We start from the raw sequence: 11,466 nt of genomic DNA, 5'->3' as shown, positions 1-11,466 counted from the left end.
TCTGCACTGGGCAAAGCAGAGAGACATTGTAAATCAAGCAATTAAGGCCTTTAGCCGTCAACATTCCTTTAGTCTCATTAACATAGACAAAATACCAAAACTCTGTCTCTTTATTCGCTACACTTTAAAACAAGGAAATATAGGCTCTATATACTTAACTAAAGAATTGTAATTACGACAATATTAAGTATGATTATATATTACCTTACACCACTACATTACTGACCCTAAACTACAAATATAAAAATATGATACAATTTTCAATCCTACATCCTCTGTTTCAGAGACTGGCTCCGGACTTTGGAGGACAGGCTGCTCTAGCCCAGAATCCACCACAATGGTGGGGAAGAGGGATTCTCCACCAAGGACGTGGTGGAGCTCTTGATAGTTGGGTGTGGAGTCCTGCCCCTGAGCGTCCCCTCCACTCTGTCGCCCTGAAATATCCCTGATGGAGTTCCTTTACCTCGGCCCACACCTGTTCTATGGTGACCTCGCTCCATCAGGGACGTGGCATGTGGGTGAAGGTGTTGGAGGTGCAGACACTCCGCTGGTTTTTGCACAAAAACCTTGTAGTGGAAAGGTGGCCAGACATCACACTTGGCCCTTGTACAAGATTTGGTGCAAACGTGTAACACTGGTTGCAACAAGGATTTATACATTCATGTTACATCCCAATAATGTCGCCCCTCCCCGGATTGCTCTGCAGATTACCAGGGCCCACTATTACCTGCGAGTTTCACCCCCCCTACCCACAACACCCCCTGGCTGAGATGGGGGCAACGAGACAGCCCTAGCTTACAGACGGGAAGCCACAGCACAGAGCAACACAGTGACTTGCCCAGGGGGAGAAAGGACAGCGTGTGGCAGAGAAAAGACTAGAACCCAGATCTGCTGGGTTCTCACAAAGCACCTGGACTATGTGGCTGGGCTCTCTTGGGCTCAGGCTGTGCAAAGTGAGGTGGGGTTGCCATTGCTTGACTGGGGAGACTCCACATAGCGAAAGCCAGCTGCTAGAACCCCAGCAATGTATCCATCTACGCAAACCACTATCAGTGGTACTTCTCTCTAGCAAAACTGATCATCTTCCTTTACGGTCCTTTCCTTCATCGCCTGGCGCACTGCTCCCTCAATTGCCTTCTGCTCTTCCATGCTCAATAGGGGCAGCACGGCCTTCAGCTCCCTGTCGATTGTCTCCACCCTGGCCTCCACACTGTAATTAAACTCCTCCTTCTTCATGATCACCAAGTCATGGATGGCTTGGCGGGCCTCTTCGCAACCTTTCTGTAACCTCTCCCGCTTGGAGTTGAAGCTCGGGTTGGTTGGTTCCAGGGTAATCAGTCGCCCCACGCTGCTCACGCGATCCATCAGGAATTTATTGGACACTTGGGTGTAGGTCTCGGAGATCATGTGCACCAGGTGGACCACGTTGGAAGCGTTGAACGCCTGGCTGTAGATCATGTCTAGCACAAAGGAGCTGGAGGAATAATTTCCAATTTTCTGTACGTCCGAGACAGAGCTCACAAATTCATCGATGTCCCGACTGAGGCAGGAGTCAATCAGGCTGGAGATCATCTGGAAGAACCTCACCATCTTCTCCCACTGCTCCTTCACCCTCCCCAGGGCCTCCAGCCCTTTGATCAGCATCTCCCTGGCCGTCTTGAAATCAATTTCCTGCACCTGGCATTTCTCCATGGTGCACAAGAGCTCCTTCAGCTCGTCGTTCTGCTTCTTGAAGTTCTCATAGCTCCTCTGATACTCCTCCTGGGTCTCCTTCAGCATCACCTGGCTCTGTTCCACCTTCAGATGTGCATTTTTCAGGGCACTGGATGCTCCCTTGGGGGCTTGTTGGCATTTACGCACATTAGGCAGCTTCAGGGCGAAGGCAGGAGCTCCCATTGAGGATTTACTCTTTGTATCAATCTCTGATGCTCTTTGGTATAAGAGCTGGATCTCTTCAATGAGAGACTTCTCCTGTCCCTTTCCTTTGTTTTCAGACAAGGCTAACTCTTCCAGCCTTTCACAAATACGAAAGCCACAGATGCAGATCTTTTTTGCTCGATCTTTTGGCTGACACGCATTTTCTGCATCTATCGTGCTTTTCAGGTCTAGGAATGTTTTTTTCAGCCAGTTGGAGTTACTAGCCCCAGTTTGCTCATTGCCAACTTTCTTCATGTTGAGTCCAGAGTGCTCATTGATTAGATTTTTGAGCTTCAATGTATAAACCAGTGGGTGTCCTGACTTTGCAAAAACGTTGAGTGTTGACATTGGGCTTCCATCATCATCTTCCTCCAAGTTATCTCCTGCATGGCCTTTCTTTTTCCCAGATGTGAACAAGCTTATGTGCCCAATAGCCGAAGCCTCCACAGTGGCCATGCCCATTAAATCCCACCCTGTGGGGAAGTCTTGCATGGCTTCCTTGTACTGCTTCAAGGACTCACCGACCAGCTGTTTTATCTGGTTGTGATACTGCTCGGCCAGCTTCTGGGCCTCCCTGGTGGCTTTCTCCTTGATCCGAGCCTGCTGCAGGGCGATCTCGATGCCCTTCAGCTTATCCTCGTAACCCTTCTTGGCGTTCAAACAGGCCTCCAGCAGCTCCTGGATCAGGCGGATGACAGTTGAATACTTGTCCTCCACAGGCTGGGCTAAGTCTTTGCAGTCGTCTGTCACGGCCTTCATGTTCTTTAGCTGCATGGGCAACATGGTGTTCACCATCTCCACGTCCTGGAACAGAATTTTAACAATCACCTTCTCCCATCCTGGGACGTTCATGCAGAGCAGCCGAATCTTGTCCATTTTGCCGTGCGCGGCGTTGAAGGCCTCCCAGCCTTGGTTGCTGATTTGACACAAGCAGGCCCTGAAGGATTCTGGGTACCTGATTTGCTTGAAGCCACCAGTAGGGGGGTTCTTATTGATGGAGAAGTCCTTCTGCGCCGCTGAAATGAACACGAGCTGCCCCAGGATGGCGATGGAGATGGGGGCCAACATGAGGAACTCCTCCCAGTTGGCGTAGGACTTCATCCTCAGTGCTGTCTCCATCTGTACAGTCTGGGCTTTGCTGATCCTCACCAGAACTTCAACCAGTGCTTGGGATGACTTCCTGTCTTCATCCACCATAGTGCAGCCAGTAACGCTGAAACCATTAGACACATTTAGTCACAACTCATATTAGAATAGCGCCCAATGAGGAGAAAGGGCCCAGTGTGCTGTGAGTGTGACAGAGACCTGGGAAGACATGTTCAGCTGGCAGAGCATCAGACTCTTAATCTAAGGGTCATGGCGTCGAGCCCCATGCTGGGCGATGCCTTTCCTTCACTTCCATTCCAAGAACTTAAAAGAGTGTTACAAGGACCATCTGTGTGTCTGTGCAGCGCCCGGCACAACAGGGCTCTGATCTCAGCTGGCACAGGGACTGTCTCTCGTGTGTCTGGGAATCACCCAGCACAACAGTAGTACGGTACCATGGTTCCTAGATTCTACTTCACTGTACTTCATGAATGTTAACAAGCTTTTAAATTGGAAGTTGTAAGCAGCTGGGCGGCAGACACGCTTCCTTGAGTGACCGGCCCAGGTGCAGGGAGGAAGGTGAGGAAAGTGAGACTGGGAATTGTCAGATTGTTCAGCTCTGTATTGAGTCAGCTGATCTGCCAGGCTGTGTAATTACTGCTGGATGGGTGGGGGCTGGGAGGAAGCCCTTAAGCACTGGACATGGTCCAGGATCTTGCGGCTCCAAGCCAGGTTCTGACGGAGAAATGGCCTTGGGAGAGAATCTGCCTTTTCCACAGGAAAATTTCCATTTGGTTGGAAATTTCCAGACTTTTCCTGATTGCAGACACACGTCTCCTATGTGGGAGCAGAACCACGGCCAGATCGGGGGCTTTTGGTAGGTGGCACGGAACAGGTGGCACGCAGACACCAATGGGGTTAGTGCCGCTCGCGTCCTACACAATGACGGGGGCACCAATGGCCATAGATCGAACCCCGCAGATACCAGAGAAGGGAATGCCGGGCTGAGGCTGGACTCTCAGTGCCAGGGCAGGGCGCAGCCTGGAGGATGCAGGGGAGACACTTTGCGGTCTGAAACTATTTAAAAAACACTGATATATATATATATATATATATATGAATAAAAGTCGCCTGCCCCTTTAAGGGTGGCCATTTTGAATTCTGTTGTTCTCCGTGGCACACATCTGACAGCCTTGCGGCACACAGGTGTGCAGCAAAACACAATTTAAGAAACACTGGTGTGGAATGACCACAGGGGGGTATGGGGGGCTGCAAGCCCAGGCCCTGCCACTCTAGACAGCTCCGGCGAGAGAACCCCTCCACCCTTCTAACCCCCTGCCCTGGCTCCTGCACCCTTGCCCCTCTGCCGAAGCCCCCCACAGCTCCCAACCCCCGCCTTGCCTCCTGCATTCCCCATCCCCTGTCCTGAGCCCCATTCGTGTACCCTCACACGTGCACCCACCGTGCCCTGTCCTGAGCCCGCACAAGGACCCAAGCAATTCTGGGTAAATCCTCTTGTCTGCTAGATAGTTGAGAGAGTTTGTGAGTCCATCTGTTTGTCTTTGAGTCTGTTTCTTCCAGAACTCCTCCTAAATTGTAAGAGCCAGGACCACCAAATTCAGTCTGCAGCTTCCTTTTATCGTAACGGAAAGCCAGGTCAGGGTTTGGCTGTGCCGGGAGAATGGGATGTGCATGGAATGGGATTGCTCCTCAGAAAACCACAGAGAAAAGAGACAGGATCCCCAGATGAAATATAGTGCTAAAAAATTAACGCAACTGAGCGACTGTGGAAAGATCCTGAAGACAGAAACGGGATGAACCTGGAATAGGATTGATTCTCAGGACACCTCCCAGAAATGAGATACAACAGGCATTTGAAGTCATGCTGTGTTTTGGCACTACTGGGCAACGTTGGGTACATTTGCTAGTAGGGTCAAAAATAAGGGATATGCTTGACCAGTTCTCACGGGAACTCACTAGATGGCGCTCACCCCTATCTGGGCCCATGCACTATAATAAAAGCCGGACAGGACGGGAAGTTGGCTCACTTATATTTGAGGCCATGGGAGGGGTGGGTGGGCACAGCCCGCCCACTTCTCAAAGTCCTTCCCCCAGCCCTGCGGGAGGGACAACTAGACCCAGGCTCAACTGATCAGAAGCCGACTCTCTTGATGAGAGAACAGCCTTCGAGTCTGCAGGTAAGTGTTGAGTGTGGGTGTTTATTTGCAGCGTGAGTGTGGTGCTCCGCTTTTCTCACACGCCAATCTTGTTGAGCCATTGTGAAAATACGGTCGCGTGGGCCCAAAATGATGAAGAAAGAAATGTTATTTTATCGCCCCATTTAAGAAAAAAATGAGCCAAGCCCATCTCAGGCAAATGGGTGAGTAGAATTCAATGACAGCGAATTGTCTTCCTCATCTGGTCAGATTGAAGCATTGGGTTCCTAGCTAAGGGGAGAATTTCAAACCATAAAATTGGCAAGTAAATAAAATAGATTCATTATTTTAAGTTCTGTATAGTATGTAGAAATAAGGATGTTCCTGGCCCTGGTAAGCTTAGACTCCCAAGGTACGTCTAGACAGCAGCGCCATATCAGGATAACTCTGTTATCCCAATATAGTGTTCTCTGTATCTTAACAGGAGGTCCATTATTTCGAAATACAGGAGGCCCCCGAATTGCGACCACCCAAGTTCCAACTCCTCGCACTTACAACCATTTTTGTAAGTGAGGAAGGGGCCAGAAACCCCCGACTTACATCCTCAGCCCACATATATGATGGCGCACGGTGCCGATCGTAAATGCGGGTTCGAGTTACAATGGCTCCGACTTGCGACACTTCCCCCGGAAGAAGTCGTGCTGTGAGTCGGGAGCCTCCCGTATATTCAAAATAACAGGCTTGCTGTCCCAAAATCCTGGTAAACCTTGTTCCACGAGGATGAAGGGACTTGTCGGAACAGCGGTCTATTTCGAAATTTGGTGCTGTGTAAACAAGAGACTGTCTTAAAATAAGTAGCTTGGTTCTGTTATTTCCACTCTAGTTCACCATCTGAGGAAGTGGATTTTGCCCATGAAAGCTCATAATTCTATATATTTCTGGTCCTCTCCAAGGTACCACAGGGCTACTCGCTCTTTGGGTATGTCTGGACTGCAAGACTATTTTAGGATACCGGAAGTATCCTGAAATAGCTACCCCATGTCCAAGGAATGCTATTTTGAATTTTTTTTCGAAATGACCAATGCACTTTTTCGCCATCCGTGTAAACCTCGTTCCACGAGGAATAAGAGATGGCTCATAAGAGTACTTTATTTCAAAATTTGGCACTATGTAGACACAGCAAATTTCAAAATAGTCTTGTTTTGAAATTAAACCTAGAAAAGACATGCAATTTGCTCATCTTTTTTTGATTTTTGAGTGCAGTCTGGATGTAGCCTTTGACTCAGATCTGCTGGCTGTTCAGTGGATGGAGCAATGTTCACTCACTGGAATCAATCCGACTAGTACTGACACCCAAATAACACAAGTGTTAACTTCAGGAGTTGTGGATTAGGGCACTAGAACTTGCAGTGAGTGTGGGACTCCAGAAAAGACAGACTGTGCTTCCCTGTCAGTTACAGAGTCTAGGCTGGTCACGTCAGAGCCTTGTGAGAGTAAGATGGGAGGGCGGGACCTCCAACCAGCAGACTGCCTGCCCCTCTGAGTCTGGGCAAGGCTGTTTCAGCCTGTTTCTCCCTCTGTTGCAGTATAGAGCTAAACAGGCTACGTTAGGAGCCTTCCTTGTTATTTCACTCCACTGAGGTATTGGTGCCTTCTGCTTGGCACTTTTAGTCCCTCCTCGACAAACCATCTGGGAACCCTAGGTGGCGCTGAAAGCTATCCGTTTTCATCTGTGCAGCCCTCAGCAGGCTTCGAATTTGGCATGCCTGCCCTAGGGGGGTTTCTCCACAGCCATTCAGAAAGGGGCTGAGGATCAGGGACAGGGAGCTGGTCCCAGGGAGGTTCCCTGTAGTGCAAGGTCTGGACACCCAGAGAGGCTGGTATGGGACACTGTCACTGGGACGTGGTATTTGCTGTGTGTGTGTGACACTCGCACACCCCCAAAGCCGGGACAGCAACATTGACATCAGCATCGTACTAGTGCATCCAAACGCAGCCCCTACCTGCGCCTGGAGGGATGCTCAGAGCCAGGCACCAGGAACCGAAGCGGCTGGTCCAGCTGCCCCCGTAACACACAAAGGAGTCATGATTTCCTGCAAAAAGGAAAGTGAGCTCTGACCGAACGTGATTTTGCTTTTGGGGAAATGGGCAGGCATAGCTGCAGTGCCTAGCTCCTGTGCTGTAGCTATTTCTGTATAAAACTCTCCCGGGAGCCTCTGTGCTAAATAAAAGCAGCTCTATTTCCAACTTTTACGCGGCTTCCAAAGCTATTCTGCTCTAGCCATGCGGGTCAGTTTTGTCCAGGCAAACGGGCCCTGAGACTTGCCTAAGTGTGCAATGATCCAAGCTGATGGGAGCGAGATTTTTGTCATGTTTTATTGGTGCTCCCTTGGAACAAACTAAGGGCAGCCAGGGAGGAGAAGGACCTCGGAGTCCTGGTTGATTATAGAATGACTATGAGCCGCCATTGTGACATGGCCGTGAAAAAGGCTAATATGATCTTGGGATGTATTAGGCGAGGTATTTCCAGTAGGGATAAGGAGGTGTTAGTCCCATTATACAAGGCATTGGTGAGACCCCATTTGGAATACTGTGTGCAGTTCTGGTCTCCCATGTTTAAGAAGGATGAATTCAAACTGGAACAGGTACAAAGAAGGGCCACTAGGATGATCCGAGGAATGGAAAACCTGTCTTATGAAAGGAGACTCAAGGAGCTTGGCTTGTTTACCTTAACCAAAAGAAGGCTGAGGGGGGACATGATTGCACTCTTTAAATATATTAGAGGGATAAATACCAGGGAGGGAGAGGAATTATTTAAGTTTAATACCAATGTGGACACAAGAACAAATGGATATAAGCTGGCTAGTAGGAAGTTTAGACTTGAGGTTAGACGAAGGTTTCTAACCATTAGAGGAGTGAAGTTCTGGAACGGCCTTCCAAGGGAAGTAGTGGGGGCAAAAGATCTATCTGGCTTCAAGATTAAACTAGATGGGTTTATGAAGGGGATGGTTTGATGAGATAACATGATCTTGGTAACTAATTGACCATTCATTATCAGTGGGAATAGGTCAATGGAGGGATGATAGGAGTTACTATAGAGAACTTTCTGGGTGTCTGGCTGGTGAGTCTTGCCCACATGCTCAGGGTTTAGCTGATCGCCATATTTGGGGTCGGGAAGGAATTTTCCTCCAGGGTAGATTGGCAGAGGCCCTGGAGGTTTTTCGCCTTCCTCTGTAGCATGGGGCACAGATCACAGCTGGAGGATTCTTTGCATCTTGGGGTCTTCAAAGTATTTGAAGGCTTCAATATCTGAGATATAGGTGAGAGGATTATTCTAGGAGGGGTGGGTGAGATTCTGTGGCCTGCACTGTGCAGGGGGTCAGACTAGATGATCATAACGGTCCCTTCTGACCTTGGAGTCTATGAGTCTATGAGACTGTCGATGTCATCAAGGGTGCCTGCCTTTCTGGATGACAGATCTAGTCCCAGGCATGTTATTTGGCTTCCGGTGGGGCAAAAGGATGAAATTCTAACGCCTGCGTGACATGGGCAGTCAGATCGAACGACCCCGTTGTCCCTGATGCCTTTAAGGCTAAGAATCAGTTGGTAGCTCACCCCATCCCCAATGAATAGTAAATTTTCAGCACTTTAACCCTTTACTTGACTGGGAATCCCCAAACTCTTGAACACTGGGCCTGTCTCTTCTCCTCTAAGCTAGAGCAGACTTGCCCTTCACACTCTTGGATTCCACTGCTTGCCTCCTCAGTGGCAGACTTGCATTCAGCTCCCAGGCCGTGCAGGACCAGAAATGACGAACCTTTCAACATTTCACATTATTGAAGTGCAGAAACTGAACAGGACTCGCCAGTCAGTGATGGGGAGGCGAGTGTGAATGCTTCATAACAAAGCACATGGCAGTAGATTCAGGAGACAGGAAGGAACCTCTGGAGTGGATATTGGCATGCAGAAATGAACCCTTCTAGATCTTAGCTCTGTTAATAAGAATAGGGATTTTGCTGGGTAGGCTTCTGTGAGTGCTCCTGCCAACCCTCCTGGTGTTTGTACAATGCAGTATTTTCAATTGTCCTTCCACGTGACAAGCCTTGCATTATGCAATTTGATCGTTTCAAGTGTGTGAGATAAGACCCTTGAATACAGACATTCATTGATAAAAGGAAGACAATGATGTGTGCCTAGGGGACCAGTGTAAAATGAGCAGTTCACGCTGTTGACAGTCCTATTCTAGATCCCCACTTTTAACTCTATGAACTCCTTGCCTGTTTTCTCATTTGTTGCCCACTGTATTTATTTGATCCTGGATCCAGTAGCTCCTCTCCTTAGTCTGGGGGGGAGGCCAGCACGCCTGGGAACTCAACACAGTAGAAACTCAGTTACAAACACACCAGAAAGGAGGCTGTTTGCTTCAGAAAGCAATAATTCCAGCAGACGTGCGCATTTCCTCCTGGTTGCTTGTTTGTCGGTCTGAGAGAGCTTGTCTCATCTGCATGAGGCCAGCCCTTACATTGCAGCATGCTGACAACATGAGGCTGTGAAACATTCGTAACACTGAACAAAACAACAGCAATGGTTGTTCTTTCACCAGTTTACAACTGAACACTGCTTGAATACAGCTTTGAAACATTACTAGGGAGAAGATTCTGCTTTTAACGATCTTAAACTAAATGGAAAGAAAGGACAAAAAAATGTTCCTTTTCCTTTTCAAATCTTTAAGCTTTTCCTCGTATTTTTAGTAGTTGACGTTGAACAGAACATGGTGTTGTATTTGCTCTCCCTGTTCTTCACGTCGGCTTCCGGATTGAATATTTTCGGTTCCAACTGAGAAGTGTATGGTTGATTGCACAGTTCAGAGTTTGTAACTGAGAGTCTACTGTCGATACAGGGTTAACAGCCTCGTGTCGTCAGCACGCTGCAACGTAAGGGCTGGCCTCATGCAGATGAGACAAGCTCTCTCGGCCAGAGAAACAAGCAACCAGGAGGAAATGCACATGTCTGCTGGAATTATTGCTTTTTGAAGCTAAATTACCAGGCAAGAAGTGCTTTCCTTTGACTGGATACACAGGAGACGCGGGACGGTCAAGTACATGCAGGTTTTAGGCAAACGATTGTGAGAGTCTCGTTGCGGTGCCTAGTACATGTCTCATGCATGTCCTTGTGATGTAGAAAAATGTGCAGGTAGGAGGGGTGCATGAAATTTCAGCATATTGGTATCGCTTCTCGGCCTTTTGGCTAAGATCAAGTGTAGTATCTGTTCTTATCAGTTTAATATCTGATACGTCCTCTATCTGAGGACTATATATTAAATGGATTTTTGGAACAGGGAGATGGAATAGGAGCTTGCTCCATCCACTCCACGCATCGACCTGGTATTGCAGTACCTCCAGGAACGGTGCACCTCCCCTTGGGGAGACTATTCTGGTTGAAAAACAGAATGAATTTAACTCTCTGCTTCTGCCCAAAGCTGGGAACGTCGGGAATGGCCCTCAGCCGTCATGCCGAGAGGCACAAGAAGGGCCGCAGCACATCGGCACCAGGACTGGCCCTTCCAAGGGAACCGGCACCATTGACCTCCATGGTGGAGACTCGGCTCCGGCATCGGCGCCGGAAGAACAAGACGTACCAACGGCATCGCCAAAGTCGGCACCGCCAGTGTCGGCACCGCTCACCGATGAGCCCGACGGCATCAGACTCACCTGTGTAACAGCACCGGCAGCGCATCCGGCAGCAGACATGGCGCCATCTCATCGGCTGTCCTCTCCAGCAGCAGCAAAAGCAGGGCACCGGTCTAGGAGACGGGTTACCTTGAGAATGGGCCCTAGCTCCCTGGGGATAGAGGCCTTGCCTGAATCCCACGGAGCAGCCTCTGTCTGTGTTGAGCCTAGGCCCGCCACGTACAAAGGTGGCTCTGAGGCAGCAGCCTCTGCCCTCCCGTCCCAGCGCTGCTGCTTCTGATACAGAGGCAGCAGCATGGGTGGCGGACGGGGGGGAAGAAACTCTTCCAGAAGAAGCCCTGTTTTCCGACACTAGACTGTAAATTTACTTGTGCAAGAACGCACGTGCAGTGTAGACACCTGGCAAGTTTTTGCGCAAGAACAGCTGTTCTAGTGCAAGAAGCTGCCAGTGTAGATGTAGCTTCATTGTACGAGAATTGAGGGAAGTTGGAGGAACACTGCTTCATTTTGAAATAAGTGCTGTGTAGACATTCCCAATTTTGAAATAAGATATGCAATTGACGAAGCTCACTGTGTGTAGCTTATTTTGAGTTGAGCCCTGCTGTGGAGACGCATCC

General features: G+C 49.1%; 1 long non-coding RNA gene and 1 other non-coding gene across 2 annotated transcripts; both read left to right on the top strand.

Moving 5' to 3' along the window:
- Positions 1–5,064: 5,064 nt before the first annotated feature.
- LOC142825923 (uncharacterized) lies at positions 5,065–11,419 on the top strand. Its single transcript, XR_012900236.1, has 2 exons — positions 5,065–5,201; positions 10,639–11,419. It is a non-coding gene; the product is annotated as an uncharacterized LOC142825923 (long non-coding RNA).
- On the top strand, positions 10,387–10,577 carry LOC112545347 (U2 spliceosomal RNA). Its single transcript, XR_012900240.1, has one exon. It is a non-coding gene; the product is annotated as a U2 spliceosomal RNA (small nuclear RNA).
- Positions 11,420–11,466: the final 47 nt, after the last annotated feature.

Source organism: Pelodiscus sinensis, unplaced genomic scaffold, assembly GCF_049634645.1.
Source record: "Pelodiscus sinensis isolate JC-2024 unplaced genomic scaffold, ASM4963464v1 ctg68, whole genome shotgun sequence".
NCBI classification, from domain to species: domain Eukaryota; kingdom Metazoa; phylum Chordata; order Testudines; family Trionychidae; genus Pelodiscus; species Pelodiscus sinensis.
Note: the sequence above shows the minus strand (reverse complement) of the source record. Positions and strands in the feature narration are given on the sequence as shown.